Source organism: Patella vulgata, chromosome 4 (genome assembly GCF_932274485.2).
Source record: "Patella vulgata chromosome 4, xgPatVulg1.2, whole genome shotgun sequence".
NCBI classification, from domain to species: domain Eukaryota; kingdom Metazoa; phylum Mollusca; class Gastropoda; family Patellidae; genus Patella; species Patella vulgata.
In genome coordinates this window covers 78,875,341-78,894,169 of record NC_065882.2, presented here as the reverse complement: position 1 = coordinate 78,894,169, position 18,829 = coordinate 78,875,341, and the positions used below count along the sequence as shown (strand labels likewise).

Here is an 18,829-nt window from a genome sequence, read left to right as displayed (position 1 = left end):
ATAATAAAAAGTATTACGTTAAACTCTATTTCATTTCACATCAGTCTACAATTAGCCCCGCTTGAGAACAGGGCCCTTATTCACGAAAACTTAAACTAAGTTACTACCGAAATCTTTTAAGAAATACTGCAACTTCATTGGATATATGAAAATTGATTTTACTGGTCAGCCAATCGAATTGCAGTATTTCTTCAAATTTTGATTGTATCTTAGTTTAAGTTTTCGTGAATAAGGGCCCAGATAACAATCTGGTTGATCAACATTTTATTTACTAAATCAACGTTTTTATTCAAAACACAATCTTCGAGAATTCTGAGAAATATATATTCCCCTACCATTCAATAAAATTGAAAAGTTTTATTTGGTATTTATGTGTCTGACAGCTAAGTAGAAACTACATTACAAGAAAAGTATGCTATTTTTTGGTTAATGCGGCCATTCAAGAAATAAATCTATTCTCGAGGTCCATAGTTCTCAGTGTGCAGAATGGTACACGTTCAGACAAATTTTAACGGAATTCTTGTGTGTGGTTACCACCATTGCCAGGCTCTCCGCCCTGACCAACTGACACCCCACCCCACCCGACACCTGCGAAAGGACTATGCAAAAGAATGGGGGGGGGGGCCGGGGTGTCAAAGGCGAGTTAATAGGATAGAAAAAAGTCTGATTATCGATGTTCGTCGGCAAAAACAAAACATCTGACATCCGACATTCATTCGTCCAGCAACTTGCAGACATTACACCCGAATTCTCCGACAGAATTAGGACGGAAGGCCTGGCGGCAAGAACAGTGTTTATTCGTTCGGATTGCGCGAAGAACCGAGATCCCGTGTATGCATTGGCTTGCACGTAAAAGAACCCCCGACTCTTGAAGTTCGAAATAAGAGAATGCCGTAGTGTCGCTGTCCGGGCCAAATTTCCCCCTTAACAAACTGTACGGCGTATGCCCGTCTTCATTAGTCCAGTTGGTGCAGAAGGATAAGACATTACATTCCATTTAGTATGGACAACATAAAAACACAGTTTTTGTGGTTTGGACATCTCGTAAGTAAGTGGTATCTGGTGTTAGAGAGAGAGAGAGAGAGAGAGAGAGAGAGAGATGGGGGTTAACGTCTACTCGACACAAACTAAGTCATTTCGGAATTAACATAATAATTCGCTTGCGCGCGTAGATGTCTTTAGCAGTAGGAGGAAACCGGAATACCCAGAGAAAACCCACTAGGTTGGACAGACGACCCCACTCCTTGCCACGTACAACCGGGAAATCGAAACCATGCCAGTTGACTCAATGACAGACCTTATGATACAACGCACACGCGCTAACCATTCCCCCCCCCTTTTTTTTAGAAAAGATAAGCAAAGTTGAGCTGAATTACATGCAAAACATATAGGTACTATATATCTATTTTAATAAAGCAACACTTTATTTTTAACAGTGTTGATGGAAGTTTTCCAGTTCTATCTTTGAAATAAACCCGTAGTTTAAAATACGACAGTTTTTACCTAAGGTAAATGAAAATAAATGTTAAAAGTAATGACATTTGAAGATGCGTTGTGTTAGAAATGAAATGAAATGAGGTTTAACGTCCTCATGTTTTGCTCCGATCTGGGCTAATGAAGACGGGCATACGCCATACAGTGTGCTATGGAGGGAAATTTTGCTCGGACAGCGGCACTACGGCCTGCTCTTATATCGAATTCCAACTGTCAAGGGATCTTTTACGTGCACGCCAATGTGTACACGGGACCTCGGTTTTTCGCCCCATCCGAACGACTAAACAGCTGTCCTTGTCAGGCCCTCCGTCCTGCATCACTGACAAGGGGGTAACCACGCCGGAAAATCTGGATGAACATTTCTCGGCCAATGCAGGGATCGAACACCCGACCTCCAGGCTGCGTTGTGTTAGAGCTAATTCTGCCTATTGCATTTTTTTTTCAGATTCAATGTTATATAAACTATTATTCAGATATCTATTCACATGACAAGTCAATAATCAATTCTCTAGAACATTGGATGACTTGGACATTGAATGCATTAGAATCCGCTCATTTAATAATATAACGAAAATGGATAATCGAGACTTTGTTTATTGTCGTAAAAATGGTGCTTGATAAAAGAGATTATCTTTTCAATACTTCAAACGCTCAGAAAAAAAGTAATTTGACTGAAATTCTCTCATTATTTTAATTTCTCATTATGAATCTTTGAACTATTGCAGCAAGAACAACCAGTCCTTCATCTAAATCTTACATAATGTATTTTTAATGAAAGACGTTATCGGGCTGTTTTTTTTATTTAATCTGTAAGCTACAATACAGAATATTGCACGATAAACATTGTATGATATTTTGCCAGGACATTAGGCTGAGAATCACCTTTCGTGCCACAAATTATAGACAGGAGGCCCAGTGCAGGGGGGTGGGGGGCATCAAATCGGCACAAAACCAGGCCCAACTATGTTAGAGTAAACTTTTGCGTAGAATACGATGCCGTGTGTTAATCAGTCCGCCGTTGGGTCGTTTTCGAGATATTCGGGGTCACAGGTCAAATGAGGTAATTTGCACTGAAAGTGAATGTGAAGATGATGATCGAAAGTAATCACTCAATAAAAATGTAAACTTGCTAAATTCACGTTTGTTCTTCGTGACCAGGGAGGTCAAATTTTCCGTTTTTGCACTAGGAAGTTTTAGAGTAATAAAATGTCAGCGTAAAATATAAAAACTAAAGCGAAACCTGTTCTAATTAATAAAAGGAACATTTAAAACGTATCTTCAGGTCGTCTTAGTACCAAACACTTCGAAACCTTTTTCAAAAATACGTAAAAACTGGCAAATCGAAATCGACCCGATTTAGTTGAACAGCGATTGTTATACATAATGAAACTAGTTGTCAGAAAAAAACAATGGAATAGTTTCATGGTTAGACTCCATCCTGAACGGGAGTACAGAAGTCCGTTAACCAGTTTCTTGCGTATTGTTTGTCATACGAGACGATTGCATCTTATTAACAGATAATTGTGAATATAGCGTTAATAATACATTATTAAGATATTACCGAGCAGTGGAATGTTAACGAATTTATCAGAACACACAAATACATGATAGAGTCTTGTTTTTCTTGTTGCTGTTTTGTTTTGTGTCTGTACACAGTGAAATGTGATGTTTGTTTATTACACTCGTCTACGATGCTTAAACATACATAATGCAAGAGCTAAATCTACCTATTGTTTTATAAAACTATTAATTACACATTTATTAACAAAACAAGACCATAATCAACTGTCATTGTCATCGCTAGCCTGCGGTATTTTCCTGGATTGGAATCTGATCTGCTGCTCAACACTTATTGAAACTGTATAATCGAGACTGTGTTTTTTACCGTAACGACTTTAGTAATGATGATCGGATCTAGGCCTAAAATTCAATCTCTAAATGCTCGGTTCGGAGTGGATCGATTTGACTGACATTTTCAGCAAATTCTCTTTACATTATCTAGTTTTTAACTATTATAGTGAGAACTGCCAGGTCTTTATCTAAATCTTACATAATGTATCTTTAAATGGCGTTTAATATTTTGTTTCTCTCACAATTTGTAGATAACCATGACACTGACATTGACTATTTCTGGTCTTAATTGGCCAGAAATATTCACAGATATTATTCCTAATATAAAAATTTGGAAATTAATGTTTAAAGTATCTTTCAAATAAAATCATCAAAATACAATGTTTCAACCCTTGAACTGAATGGCGTATTTGTAGCTGGGGGGTTAGATGGCCGAATGGTTAGCACGTGTGCGTTGTATCATAAGGTCTGTCATTGGGTCAACTGGCGTGGTTTAGATTCCCCGTTTGTACGTGACAAGGAGTAAGGTCGCCTGTCAATCCTCGTGGGTTTTCTCTGGGTCCTCCGGTTTCCTCCTACTGCTAAAGACCCCTACGTACAAGCGAATTATTGAAATAAAATTGAATCATGTGTTAGTCCCGAAATGACCTAGTTTGTGTTGAGTGGGCGTTAAACCCCAGGTCTCTCTCTCTCTCTCTCTCTCTCTCTCCATTCTGTAGAACATTTGGCACACGAATGGACTCAAACTGGAGTCAGATAGTGTTGGTTATACCAGCTCGTTTTTCACAGCGATGAATTCATTTCTATACTGCAAGGTTGCGGATGCTATTCTGGTTATATTTTCATAGTGATAAGTAATGTAATTTTATGCAAATAAACAGTTTATCTTAATGAACAAAACACCTGCAACGTGTTCTTTATCTCCTTATAAAATTAAAGATACGTTATGGGAGATTAGGTAAAGAGCTGGCAGTTCTCACTATAATAGTTAAAAACTAGATAAAATAAAGGGAATTTGCTGCTTGTGGATTGTGCGTTAGGTTTAAGAATTTGGGGGAGAGGTTAAGTCTCCACATAAGCACTGACGTAGGACGATGGAAAATTAGTTTGTGGTATTTCCTAGTTTTATTCAAAATACATACAATACATTAAATTTATCTACAAAGATGATTTCACTGTTTTTGGTGTTGGTGACGCTGATGGTCTTCCTTGGATGGTGCTTCTGGTATTCTGGTGTTTTTGTTTCTGAAGAGAAAAGAATAAATTTGAGGCTCTCGGGGGAGAGCTACATTAGTGTGTTTCCTACTACGAATTGGATTTTATAAAAATGTGTTTATTCCACATAACTGGTGTAGGGCTAGGAATTCTTATATCTAGTTGATTTTATTTACTAACGGTTAGGGTGGAGGCTGGTCTTATTTAATTTAATTTACTGTGCACTAGGATGTCGTTCAGATTTTTATTTTTAGAATATGCAATTATAAGTTTCTGTGTGAAGATTTTCGGGTGATTTTCTGATGATTTTGGATGCATTTGCTGCTGTTGCGCTAAATGGAACTACAAAAGGGGCTATTGCGCTAGCCGTATGAATATTCAAACCTAGGGGGGCTGTTGTTTTCAATTTGTCAATCCAGAATTTTTCTCTTGTGAGCCTAAACGTTTTAATCTCTTCTGTAGTTTCAAAGTCGCTCTTGGTCTTTTCTTTTGGCGTGACAATGAGATCAGAAATGTTAGGTTTAAGAATTTGGGGGAGACGAAATTGTCCATAATATTTTGACATCTTAAAAGCGTCAGTAATTGATATGACCCGTGAATAAAAGACGAACTGCACGCGCAACCGCAGAACTTCGACCAAATCTGGACAGTAAATCCTACCACTACACCAAAAGTACGGTCATTACCGTGATAAAATATGGAACGAAAATACATTGAAACGAAATATTGATAATGTACATTATATAAGAGCTAAAGCTTACTGTCAAGGGATCTTTTACGTGCACGCCAATGTGTACACGGGACCTTGGTTTTTCGTACCATCCGAACGACTAGACAGCTGACCTTGTCAGGACTTCCGTCCTGATTCACTGACAGGGGGGAACCCCGCCGGAAATGAAACTATTATAGTAAGAACGGTCAGCTTTTTTATCCGAATCGGCAGCCATGGCGACGGGGCGGGTAAGACGGTTGCTCGCTAACCTAGAGGTCGCGTATTCGAGAAAATTAATCAGTGGTGTAGGACAGAGTGCCTGGCAAGGAACAACGTATATAGCCGTTCGAACGGGACGAAAAACCGAGTTCCTGTGTACAGATCGGCGTGCATGTAAAAGATCCCTTTTCAGTTGGACTTTGATATAAGAGTAGGCAGTAGTCTCGCTATCCGGGCAAAAGTCCCCTCATAGCACACTGTATAGGACGTTAAACCCCATATCATTTCATTTTCATTTGTAACCAAATCTTACATACTGCTTCTGTTAACAGTTTAATTATAGTGTAAATAATATGATAATATGACCATTTAATTCTATTCTATACTATAATAATAACCATAAATTCATGTAATGGCTATCTTCTATTTCCCATAATTTTACGCTTGTCTTGTCTTAGAAAGAAAACTGACTTAATTTCCTCTCCTTAACGACAATGATCTAGTTCCATATGTAGATGTGAAATTATTACTTGTAGAAAATTCATCCGAAAAGTAGGTCAGTATGTAATTACAGTATTTATTTCATGAATTAACAAACTACCCAGTGTGGGTTCCCCTGGCAAGGAAAGTGTCTAGTCGTTCGGAGGGGACGACAAGTTCATGTCCAGAGGAAATGTTCTTTATAGCACACTGTATACCAAATGAGGTTTAACGTCCTACTGTTCTGCTCCGACTGGCTAATGAAGACGGGCATACGAAATACAGTTGGCTATGATGGAAATTTTGCCAGGGCAGCGGCACTATTGCCTACTCTTATATCGAATTCTAACTACCAAGGGATCTTTTACGTACATGCAAATGTATACACTTGAAAACAGTATTTCGTCCCATCCGAACGACTAGACAGCTGTCCTTGTCAGGCCATCTGCCCTGCACCACTGACAAGGGCAAATAACGTCGGAAAGCCCCGATGAACTTTCTCGGCCAATGTAGGGATCGAATACGCGACCTCCAGGCTAGGGAGCCAGCGTCTTACCCACTCAACCACCGTGTCTCAACACTGTATGACGTATGTCCTTTTACACTATCTCAGTCAGTGCAGCGAGGTAGGTCGCTAAACCCCATTTCGTATCATTTCAACAAACATCTTTGTAAGCATGTGGTAAAAAAAACAGGGGCGTACTGGTCATGCGGACATTTGGACAATGCCTTGTAGATTGGGACTACAAGGTACAAAAATGGGTCGCTGGTTTGGATATAAATACTGCCAAAAAACATGATGAATAATGGATTTGCCATTAGGTTAAGAATGACAATTGATGGATTGACAATCCATAATATGATAAAGACTTGAAAACCATGCATTTTAAATTCAAATAGGGAATATTCGTCGTAGCTTTGTCTTAGTTGCTTAAAATACAGAAAGTAAAAAGGTACTAGTTTTTTAACATGCCACACGCACGGACATATCTAACACATGCACTAGTCCTTCCATGTCACACGCACGAACATAGTTAAATCGTTCACTAGTTCTTCCATGTCACACGCACCAACATAGTTAAAACGTTTACTAGTTCTTTTTCAATGCCACGCGCACCGACATATTTAAAACGTTTACTAGTAAGTTCTTTTCATGTCACGCGCAATGGCATAGTTAAAAGTTCACTAGTCCTTTCCATGCCACGCGCAATGAAACAGTTAAAACGTTCACTAATTCTTTCCATGCCACATGTACCAAAATAGTTAAAACATGTACCAGTTCTTTCCATGCCGCTCGCATCGATATAGTTAGGAGGTTGGATGGCCGAATGGTTAGCACGTGCGAAATATTGAAATAAAATTTAACCATGTGTTAGTCCCGAAATGACCTAGTTTGTGTCGAGTGGACGTTAAACCCCATTTCTCTCTGTCTCCGACATAGTTTAAACATATACTTAAAATATACGGTCATTGGCTTTCTCAGCTGTTCTGAATGCAATCCTAGACAATTGTTATTTGTATTCATTTTTAAGCATTCGACTGAGAAAACAATCTGTGCTTCGAGTAATGTATTGAAATTTTATGATCACTGGGAATCATAGGGAAATAAGCTGTTCGTCTGAAGACAACTGAAGCGAAATCACGCGTGCTGGAATTCTAACTAAACGACCGATACTTAGTTTAGCAGACGATAGGTTTGGACAGCGCGCGAGACACGATTCCATTAATTCCTGTAACTCTCGAATCATTGGTATTATTCTGTGGTTAGTTTCTATGTAACAGTGTGCTTACTGACTGTGATTACTCTACTAAAGAAAACCGCGTTGGTTTGTTTCGATGATCGACATTTATAATTATTTAGATATCTTAAGAAGTTCCGGATTTAAACAGACCGACAAACATTCGGATTTAAGAATTCGTCAAACGCAAAAATGAGTTTGTCAACTACGTTATCAGCTTCGCATGCACCGCGACCCAGGAAAGAGTCCAGGTGTTCCACTCAAAGTCCAAGAAATTGGCCACCGAATTTCCGACAAGCTTCTGGATCGGAGGAAGAAATAGCCAACAGGTAAGAATGGATGTTTGCAGCACCAATATATTTTTGCAAATTAGGAATATTAATCATACAGTATTTCATTTATCAAAAAGATAGGGTCCTATTAATCACTGACAAAGTTAAATGAAATGAAATGAAATGGGGTTTAACGTCCTACTGTTCTGTCCTGAACTGGGCTAATGAAGACGGGCATACGCCATACAGTGTGCTATGAGGGAAGTGTTGCCCGGACAGCGGCACTACGGCCTACTCTTATATCGAATTCCAACTGCCAAGGGATCTTTTACGTGCACTCCTATATATGCTTTTCCTCCCATCCGAACGACTGGACATCTGTCCTTCATCACTGACAAGAGGGGACCATGACGGAAAATCTGATGAACTTTCTCGGCCAATGTAAGGATCGAACACCCGATCTCCAGTCTTACCCCCTTAGCCACCGTGACCCTCCTCACTGACAAAGACCGACGATACTGTTTTCTGTTTGCCAATATCGCTCACAGTATTTTAAAAAAAACATTTTGGATATATTGTGTTAACATTACATATCTCTAACATATCTTTCCTTGTTGATATTTTGCAATACTTTGAGCAGATATTTACAAAATAAACATTCTTATCGGTGATTTTAGGACCCAATAGATAACATTTTTACAACAACAATAAATTTACCAAACGCGAAAAGTTAAACATTACATTATGCAAGAGCTAAATCTGCCTATTGCAGGTCTTTCTTTAGGCATGAAATGTTATCTAAATTATTAATTAGACCTTAATTAACTTATCCAGGCCATAATCAACCCTCAATGGTATCGGATTTCTCCGATATTAAATAGATTAGAACAGTTCAGCCATATTTTGATTTAAGCTAAAAATGGAGGAGCGAGACTTAGTTTTGAACAACCAGTACGGTGGTTGAAATTATTGCACACGTCTGGTTAAACCATCAAAGTAAAGGCTAGTAATTTGAATGAAATTTTCAAATTATTCATTTTACATTATCTATTTTTGAAATATTATAGCAAGAATAGCTAGCTCTTTATCTAAATCTTACATAATGTATCTTTAATCATTTTGTGTTTATCAACTTACTATGAAGAAAATTGTATCTTTGAATTTTAGGGGGGTGCGCGCTGTATCATAAGGTTTGTTATTGAGTCAACAAGCGGAGTTTCGATTCCCCGGTTGTACGTGACAAGGAGTATAGTCACCTGTCCAACCTCGCGGGGTTTCTCCGACCTCGGTTTTTCTTTTTCTCGAGTTATTTTTCTTTAGTTTATCTTTCCCCAGCATAACCTCAGTTTCGTGCTTTATCCTACATATGTAATTAGATTAAAACATCAGATATGAATATATTCATTTCTATCATTTCATCATTTGATGTATTGTATGAGAAAATGTTATGGAAAATCTATTGTAATGTTGTTGCAAATGGTATTTCATTCCCAAATTAGCCATATTGTGCAATAATTTCTCAAAATCAGAATAAGTCCAAATTACAAATTTTCTGCTGGGCTTATAAAGACGGGCGTACGCCACACAGTGTGCTAAGATAGAAATTTTGCGCAGCCAGCGGAGTAACGGCCTGCTCCTATATCGAATTTCAGCTGTCAAGGTTCTTTTACGTGCACAACTTTTACACATTGGCGTATACGTAAAATAACCTATAGAATATGTAAGCAGTATATGTAGAAATACATAGTTGAAATACATAAAGGTGTTGATGAGAATGCTGCTTTCTGGACCGAGTTATATCTCTCCGGCCTTGCATATGTGACAATAGAACATTTAAGACCAATCTCAAATTGGGCTAAGTTTCTTTTATTTCCCGAACCATTTCGGAGAAATTACATGTAGCATGAACATAGAATATCCTATTAACTGCTCAAATACAAGTCATTTAAGGGTTTAAGAGTCATGCTTTCATCGTTTCTAGGGGGGGGGGGGGTGGATGGCCGAATGGTTAACGCGTGCGCGCTGTATCATAAGGTCCGTCATTGAGTCAACTGGCGTTGTTTGGATTCCCCTGTTGTACGTGACAAGGAGTAGGGTCGCCTGTCCAACCTCGTGGGTTTTCTACGGGTTCTTCGGTTTGCTCACACTGCTAAAGACCCGGGTCACAATTTTAGGGAATACAATTACTACTTATAACTGAACGATTTGGACTAGGCTTCTTCAGTCATTAAATGCCATTGAAATAATTTATGCTAAAGATCCCCCCCTCTCTCTCTCTCTCTCTCTCTCTCTCTCTCTCCCCGCTTCTATGGAATATATAAATTATAGAAGAACGGAATCTGTAGACTCTTATTGATAGATCTATAGCGCGTGTGCAGGTGGTTCACGTCAACCCAAGCATCTCAAGAACAGAGCGTCGATCAGTATTAAATACATAGAACCTATTGATAAACACCGCTGGGTAAATGTTACTGACACATCAGACCAAAGGGGAATCGATCGAGGAAATTAAATTGTTGATTTTTTTCAATAGCCGTAATTCCTGGTCTGATTTATACTCATCTAAACATGTATAGTTTTCTATTTAACTGTATCTGCCAATTTTGATTTCGTGTTTCTTGGGGCTTTTTCTGACGACAGATATCAATTATGGGTTGTACAGGAAGGAAATGTGATTGAACCAGGACATCTAAAAGAAATGGTTTCATGTTATTAGTTTCAAGTTAGAGAAAAGCTTCGGAATTGAAACACGAAAATCAGTTTACAAAATCAAATTATTTTTTTTCTCGCAAAACTGGTGTGCACGATGTTTTATGTATATTTGAATGCAAGAACTGCACTGTATTTTGTTTGAGATAGGACATGCCATGTTAATTCTCCGACATAATTTGGTTTTAGTTATATTGGAATTAAGATCCATTGCAACTGAGTTCTTTTTGTTGTCAAAGTCAGTTATCTCTGGGGTTTTCAAAGAGAATTTGACAACTCTGTGAAAATTGTTATCTGTGTAAAATGTGAATGGTCTTTTCCCCCCGAAGCCATCAAACAGCGTCAAATTCCAAAGGTTAAGGAACATGATTGGGTTGTTAGCCTCTCTCTAGATCGTCATTTGTGTTGAATAATCATTTTATTTTTTTTCACAATAAATCAACCACACTGTATGCCAATGTCAAATCACGAAATCGTGAATCACGAAACAATATTGCTAGGTTCCCACTGTCGCGCGATTCGTTACGATAGGATTTCCCTATTAAGTCCACGATCTGGTACGTGCCGATACGTTCGGATACGTTTGGATACGATCAACACGATAGCTACGACTGGCCACAATATATGATAAGACCTGATAGCATCACCACGATAACTCTAAGATTAAAACCACGATTTTAATCGTAGGGCTGATCGTGATAGTGTAAAATTGGATAGAACTCACTTACTCCACAGATGAAAACCTTGACTGTACTGAATATGGTACATGTATATATAGGTCATATAGTTTTTTAAACCCATCTAATTTGGTCCTATTAACACTAGGTAGCACCTTTTTAATGAATGAATGAAATGTGGTTTAATGGCACGTCAGCATCAACCGTACTAGAATATTGCGCCCAACATATGGTGATTTATTCGAGACAGGCTAAATTATATCACAGAGAGAGAGAGAGAGAGAGAGAGAGAGAGAGAGAGAGATTGAGTTTAACGTCCACTCGACACAAACTAGGTCATTTCGGGACTAACACATGGTTCAATTTTATTTCAATAATTCGCTTGTGCGTAGGGGTCTTTAGCAGTGGGAGGAAGCCGGGGGACCCGGAGAAACCCCACAAGGTTGGGCAGGCGACCCTACTCCTTGTCACGTACAACCGGGGAATCGAAACCACACCAGTTGACTCAATGACCGACTGTATGATACAGCGCGCACGTGCTAACCATTCGTCCATCCAACCCCCCTTATATGACATAAAAATATATGGATAAATAAAAACAATATCACTGTAAATAATATTAAAAATAAAATAAATCTTTTATGCATATAAATATTTAAAATACAAAAATGAAATGACAAGTTATATACAATTAAAGATTTCGACCTTAGTATCTTTTTAAAATATGTGACTTTAAACTTCATGGTCGGAAATTCAAGGTATCGTTGTGTGGGACGAGAAAACCTCCCAGAATGTCCGAGAAAAGGTTTCTAGGAGTGAGATTCTGTACACTGTCTAGCATCAGATGACCAGCTATTTTAGGACGGAGGTCGGCTTCTTGAAAAAAAATTCCCCACCCCTGTGTATAGTTTCTGGAGTAAAAGAAAAACAGAATACACACTGACGTAAACTGCGTACAGACCCGGTGTGTATTATCAATACTCTGTTTCGTTGTAATTTCTCATAATTCTGGTCAGAACTGTACCCGTTCCTGCAATGGTTGTCTTTACCACCCAGATTGGGTCGCATGAAATGAAATATGGTTTATAATGTCTTGCTGTCTTAGATTTGTTCTCCTATTGAGCTAGGTCATTTCGGGATTAACACATGATTCAATTTTATTTCAATAATTCGCTTGTACGTAGGGGTCTTTAGCATTGGGATGAATCCGGAGAAAGCCCACGAGGTTAGACAGGCGATTGTCATGTACAACTGGGGACCCGGAGAAACCCCACAAGGTTGGGCAGGCGACCCTACTCCTTGTCACGTACAACCGGGGAATCGAAACCACACCAGTTAACTCAATGACAGACCTTATGATACAGCGCGCAAGTGCTAACCGTTCGGCCATCCAACCCCCCTTCTCCTATTGAGATAATCAAGGCGGTCGTATGTGTGCTGTTGATGTATGATTGACTGATTAAATTGCACCCGAAAATATAGTTTCTTGTCTTATAGTTTAAAGGAATAATTGCATTTGTTTAAGTCATGTTTACAATATGATAAAATCAAGCCTTAAAATACATGGCCCACAGTTCTACCATGTTAAGGAATAATCCTAAATCATTCACTTGTATCAGTTGAGAAATTGGCAAATATATCATTTTCTTTTTAAACCCAACGTTGATTTTACGGTGTTATTATCACGTACATGTGCAGATTTGAAAAGGCTCGCTCAACCAGGCATCATTATCCTTATCTGTTTTATATGTTAAACCGCGGACCTTTATGACAATCGAGCCAACTCAATCTGTCATTGTGTAGACTTAGTTATCCAGTGAAAAGAAATGATACAAATTCTAAATACCGTCGGCGAGTAGAAACTATTTCCAATGTTTTTGTTAAGTGCTAAAATGATTCCTCATGATTGTGTAGTAGTGATTTGACAAATTAAATAATAGATATAGAAATAAATATGTTTTGACTTTCTACGAAACTATGTACTTTTCGCTTTAAATAATCAGGGAATTCAGTGACACTTAAACTGAAACATGGCAATTTGATTAAATTAAAGCAAACGTACTGCCTCGTCTGTCATTATTGAAAATACGTTCATGTATAACGATAGAATTGTTTACTGGAACCATCCACAGAGATACATGGTACAATGATTAGTTCTCTCCAACATCAGTGTAGTTTGAAGGACGAGGTATGGCACTTGGCAGATTCCATTACTCTACATGAAGCCTCCGCTGTATGATGGTAAGTGATATGTACCTACGCCTATACACCTGCGATGCGGCACCAGTTTACTTATTAGGAAAACTTGCCGCTTTTAAAACTTGAAAGAAAAACAGCTTTATACTTTGAAATATTTGTATGATAAAACATTCTTCAAAGGCGTCCTCATGGGCAATGCCGTTGGTAATCCGGGAACTTGAAAGTAGTTCCAATGGCGGACTTCGTCATACAGCTGAGGCTAGACGTATGGAACGGAGAGAGAGCGAGAGAGCTCAACGGCAACGCGACACAGACTATGTCATTTCAGGACTAACATAGTGGTTCAACTTTATTTCAATATGGATTTCGCTTGCAAGTAGGCGTCGTTAGCTATGGGGGAAAACCCGAGAACCCGGCGAAAACGATGTGGTCCCTATTATTTGGAACACGAAAGTCATTGATTGGAGACAGTAAACGTGTAAACCTACAGGAAATACAGAACACAACAAAAATAGGACCCAAAATAAAAGGGGCAACTGTTCTCCTCATCCGAAAGTACGGCGTATGCCTATTAAAATTTTTTATGCTTCTTCATACTTGGTGAACTCACATATAAGTTTAATGTTTATTAATGGATCATGCAAGTCTTACCGATTAATTACCACCGGAGTAACTCATTATACTATGAGTAATAATATATCACCCGAGTAACTCATTATACTATGAGTGACAATATACATATTATGACAAATATATCGCGATTTCTGTCAAAATAACTCTCACTATCACTCTTAGTATCAATTGTACTGTCATATTAATATTATTATTGTCACATACAATCTCTGTGTTTTATCACAAGAACAATAATTATTATAAATATATGTTTAATAAACAGCTGTATTCATATTACTTCTATAGCTATAACATCTCTTTTTCTCGCTGAAATATAAGCCTGGTTTCGTTTTTCGGACAGTTGAACCTTCGGACCAATGGACCTGAACTCCGGCACTTTCGTACTAATGGACTTCGTCTCCCGGAACTTCAATTGTGGCGCTTTCGGACCAGTGGACTTTGACTTCTGGGAGTTTAAATTGCACTTTCGGACAAATGGACTTTAACTACTGACATCTCAGACCAATGGACTTCGACAACTGGGAACCTCAACTGGCACCAATTATGGACTTCGACCCCGAGGACCCCAACTGCTGATACCTCGGACCAATGAACTTCGATTCCTTGGACTTTAAATACCCAAACGCCAATTGCTGAAACTTCGGACCAGAAACAGTGATTGAAACCCTGACCAATAATTCTCCATTATTGCTACTCGAAATAAAATGAACCTACTGACTAGTGTAAATTGCCACCAGTGAACTTTCGGACGTGTACCAAATGTAGGTTAACTATTATCTATTAACTACCCTGGTTTATTAAAGTAACACTGATTTGATGTGGATGAGCAGATGTTTTTGTAGTTTATTACCGTCTGCTTTACATCAACAGATTAACGTTTCCCGCCACATTATTAATAAAGCACGTCTCCTTCATTCTTATGTCCATACTTCATCAGTATACGACCATCTGTTAACCGCCATGTCTATACACATTAGGAACAAAGACGATTTCTATCTTTAAAGGTTATATTCAGGAATATAAAGTCATCTCATTGAAAGCACCAGAGTCAACGTGTGTAAACCGGTTCAATAAATATTGCTCTCTTCGTCTGCACATCCGATAAGGTCAATAGGCTGGATTTATGTTAGAAATGATTCCACTATACCGATTTCTCCCGTCATGCTCTTGCTTATGGTGGCTTATTGGTATCGTGTCGTGATGTCGTGGTGTCGCCCTTCATAACGTGACAACCCGACAACCCGACGTCACGATACCACGACAACCCGACACCACGACATTTTAACCCAACAATTCGACATTATTACGCGACATTACGGCATTTTTAATGTCGTGGTGTCGGGTGAAAATGTATTGTCAGGTGAAAATGTCGTATTGTCGGGTTAAAATGTCGGGAAGTCGTGTTGTCGGGTTAAAATGTCGTAGTGTCTGGTTAAAATGTCATGTTGTCGGGTTGTTATCTTATGACGGGCGACATCACGACATGATACCAATCAGCCACCATAAGCAACAGTAGTGGATCATTCTAAGGAGTTCCTTGGGCAGGTTTTGTCATTATTTGATGACAAAAAAGTTACTGGCCTATAACTCTCCTAATGTCCAATTAAACTGACCCAAACCGTGCTGCACACAGCTTAACATCTAATAAACCAGTTCCCATTGAAATAAATGTGAAAACTTCCCGCATATATAAATTATATGATTTGATTTAATCCAACTGCTACACGAAATTTCTGTCCATTACCCGACTCTCTTTCCTATGCTAGGTTTCCACTATCGCGATTCGTGCTACATTTGAAATCGTGGTTTTATTCGCGGAGTAATCGTGGTGATCCTATCAGGTCTTAGAATATATTTAGGTCATTCGTAGCAATCGTGTTGATCGTATTGAAACGTAACCGAACGTATCGCCACGTATCAGATCGCACGACAGTGGCGACATAGCAGTACACACCTGAAATATAGCATTACACACCTGAAATATAGCATTACACACCTGAAAAATAATATGTACAAGTAATGAGAAAAGTTTGTGTGATCATTTTATTAATTTTTATGGATGAAATGGGGAATACGATGTCGGTGCCACGTTTTAGATTTTCGGAATATTTTGATGTAGAAATCCTCTTGAGAAAAAGAAATGTTAAATGCCGATGAATTTTCAATATCAATATAGTTTTTGTTTTGTTTCGTTTTTCCATCAACCACCTGAACAGGAATCCTCTCAGCGGGAAATAATGGCAACTGTCAGTTTCAGGAATGTTCTAATCAGCTTATAAATGGAACGAAATCTCAACTGACACACGACTGTTTCTGTACTGGAATGCCGTGCTTTACATGTTTGTGCCATTTTATTGATATTCTCTTTTAATACGTTGATGGCGTTTCATGCGACTTTAATAAAACATCTCCAGAAAACTAAGTGGCTAAATAGAAATAAATGAAATGAAATGGGGTTTAACGTCCTACGGTTCTGCTCCGAACTCGGCTAATGAAGACGGACATACGCCATACAGTGTGCTATGAGGGAAATTTTTCCCGGACAGCGGCACTAAGGAATACTCTTATATAGAATCCCAAATGTCAAGGGATCTTTTACGTGCACGTCAATGCGTACACGGGACCTCGGTTTTTCGTCCCATCCGAACGACTAGACAGCTGTCCTTGTCAGGCCCTCCGTCCTGCATCAATGACAAGGGGTGGCTAAATAGAATCAACATCTTTCCTACGAGGTTTGAGGAGCCAAGGTGGTTCAGTGATCTGTGGGAATGACCTCTGACTCATTAACCCATATAGTCTCGATTAATTAAACGAAATGAAAAGGGGTTTAACGTCCTATGGTTCTGCTCTAACTGGGCTACGCCATGAAGTGTGCTATGAATTCCAACTGCCAAGGGTTCTTTTACGTGCACGCCAATAAGTACACGGGACCTGGGTTTTTCGTTCCCAATCGAACGACTATACGTTGTCGCTTGCCAGACCCTCCTTCCTACATCGATCACGGGACCTCCAGGTTAGCGAGCCAACGTCCTACTCACTGAACCATGACGGCATGAATTAATTAAATCTGGGAATAAACAGCCATGAGCACTTACTAACAATATGCTATTGTTCATATTATACGCCTAAGGAGCCACGGTGGATCATGGCACTGACTCACTAAGAAGGGTTCAATCTCGGTGTAAGCTGAGAAATTTCCTCGGGATTTTCCAGGTTGCCCCCACCCCTTGTCAGTAGTGCAGGATAGAGACCTTGGTATGGAACATTCGACTAGTCTTTCGGATGGAACTAAAACCCAAAGTCCACTCAGTAGTGTGCACGTCAAAGAACATTTGACAGTTAAAAATACATATGCAAGAGCTAAATCTGCTAATTGCAGGTCTTTCTTTAGGCCTGAAATGTTATCTAAATTATTAATTAGACATTAATTAACTTATCCAGATCATAATCAACTCTCGATGGCATCGCTAACCTGCGATATTTACTGGATTAAGATCCAATCTGCTGCTCAACTCTCATTCATGATTGAATCAAAAAATGGATAATCGAGACTATGTTTTTATCGTACCGACTTTGGTAATGATGACCGAGGCTAGGCCCAAAATTCAGTTGCTAAATTCTCTGTTCAAAGTGGATCCATTGGACTTAAATATTTCACAAACTCCCTTTACAATATTTAGTTTTGCCAGCTTTTTATCTAATCTCCCATGATGTATCTTTAATAAAGTGGTAAAATTCCCCTCATTGCACTCTGCATGGCGTATGACCGTCTTGATTAACCACTGCACAGTAAAAAATGTTTAATGCCATTTCATTTTCTACTCGAGAAGGTTAAATGCCTAAATAGCATTACCAACATTCCTACGAGAGGTAGTTATTTGTTTCTTTGTGCGATCTTATATGGAATTACAGCAAGAAAGGCATTGAGATTTAAAGTAGGGAATTGGGATTTTTTGTCTCGAACTTTTGCTTTCTAGAAAGCCGTATATCATCTTGTCCTGTCAAATTGAAAATCTCTCGTCGTCCCAAGTCGTTACACACAATCCGGTTAAACAGACACATCGATCAACCAAGATTTTACTCAGCTTGAAATTTGTCTTTATAGCATATATTGTCATAACCCAGTTGCTGCTTCCATAGGTCAAACAGTGCATCAAGGAGCCGCAGTGGTTCAGTGAACAAGAGGCTTGCTCGCTTACCTGCAGGAATCGGGTTCGTTCCCTGTGTTGGCCGAGAAATTTCCCTGAGATGCAGGACAATCAGATTAAAACACAGATCTTATTTCGTTTCGTTTTTTATAGTTGCAAATTTCGTTTTATTTGTCTGTACTACACTAGGATCTGGAAGAGTTGTTATATAACCTGCGTTCTGGATGGCGTGAGAGATTAGCCAATGAAATCATCTGCGCTGGTTGATTAATCAATGTCTGGCGTCATAGGGTCAAAAGCCGCTCGTTTGACCTCTGACATGAACTCCCACTATAACTTGTCAGATCTTCATGTAGTGCAGGCCCTCGGAAGTATAAAAAAACGAAACGAAATATAGATCTGTATTTGAATCGGATTGTTATGCAGGATGGACGGCATGGCAAGGACAGTGTCTAATATTTCAGGTGGGACCTACACTATG

At 38.9% G+C, this 18,829-nt stretch overlaps 1 long non-coding RNA gene across 1 annotated transcript in view; it reads left to right on the top strand.

Annotated features, from left to right (window-relative positions):
- Window positions 1-7,455: 7,455 nt before the first annotated feature.
- Window positions 7,456-18,829, top strand: part of LOC126819393 (uncharacterized) — a 35,516-nt gene continuing 24,142 nt past the window's right edge. Inside the window, exon 1 of the long non-coding RNA XR_007679598.2 lies at window positions 7,456-8,039. This is a non-coding gene — a long non-coding RNA (uncharacterized LOC126819393). The remainder of the gene's footprint in view (window positions 8,040-18,829) is intronic.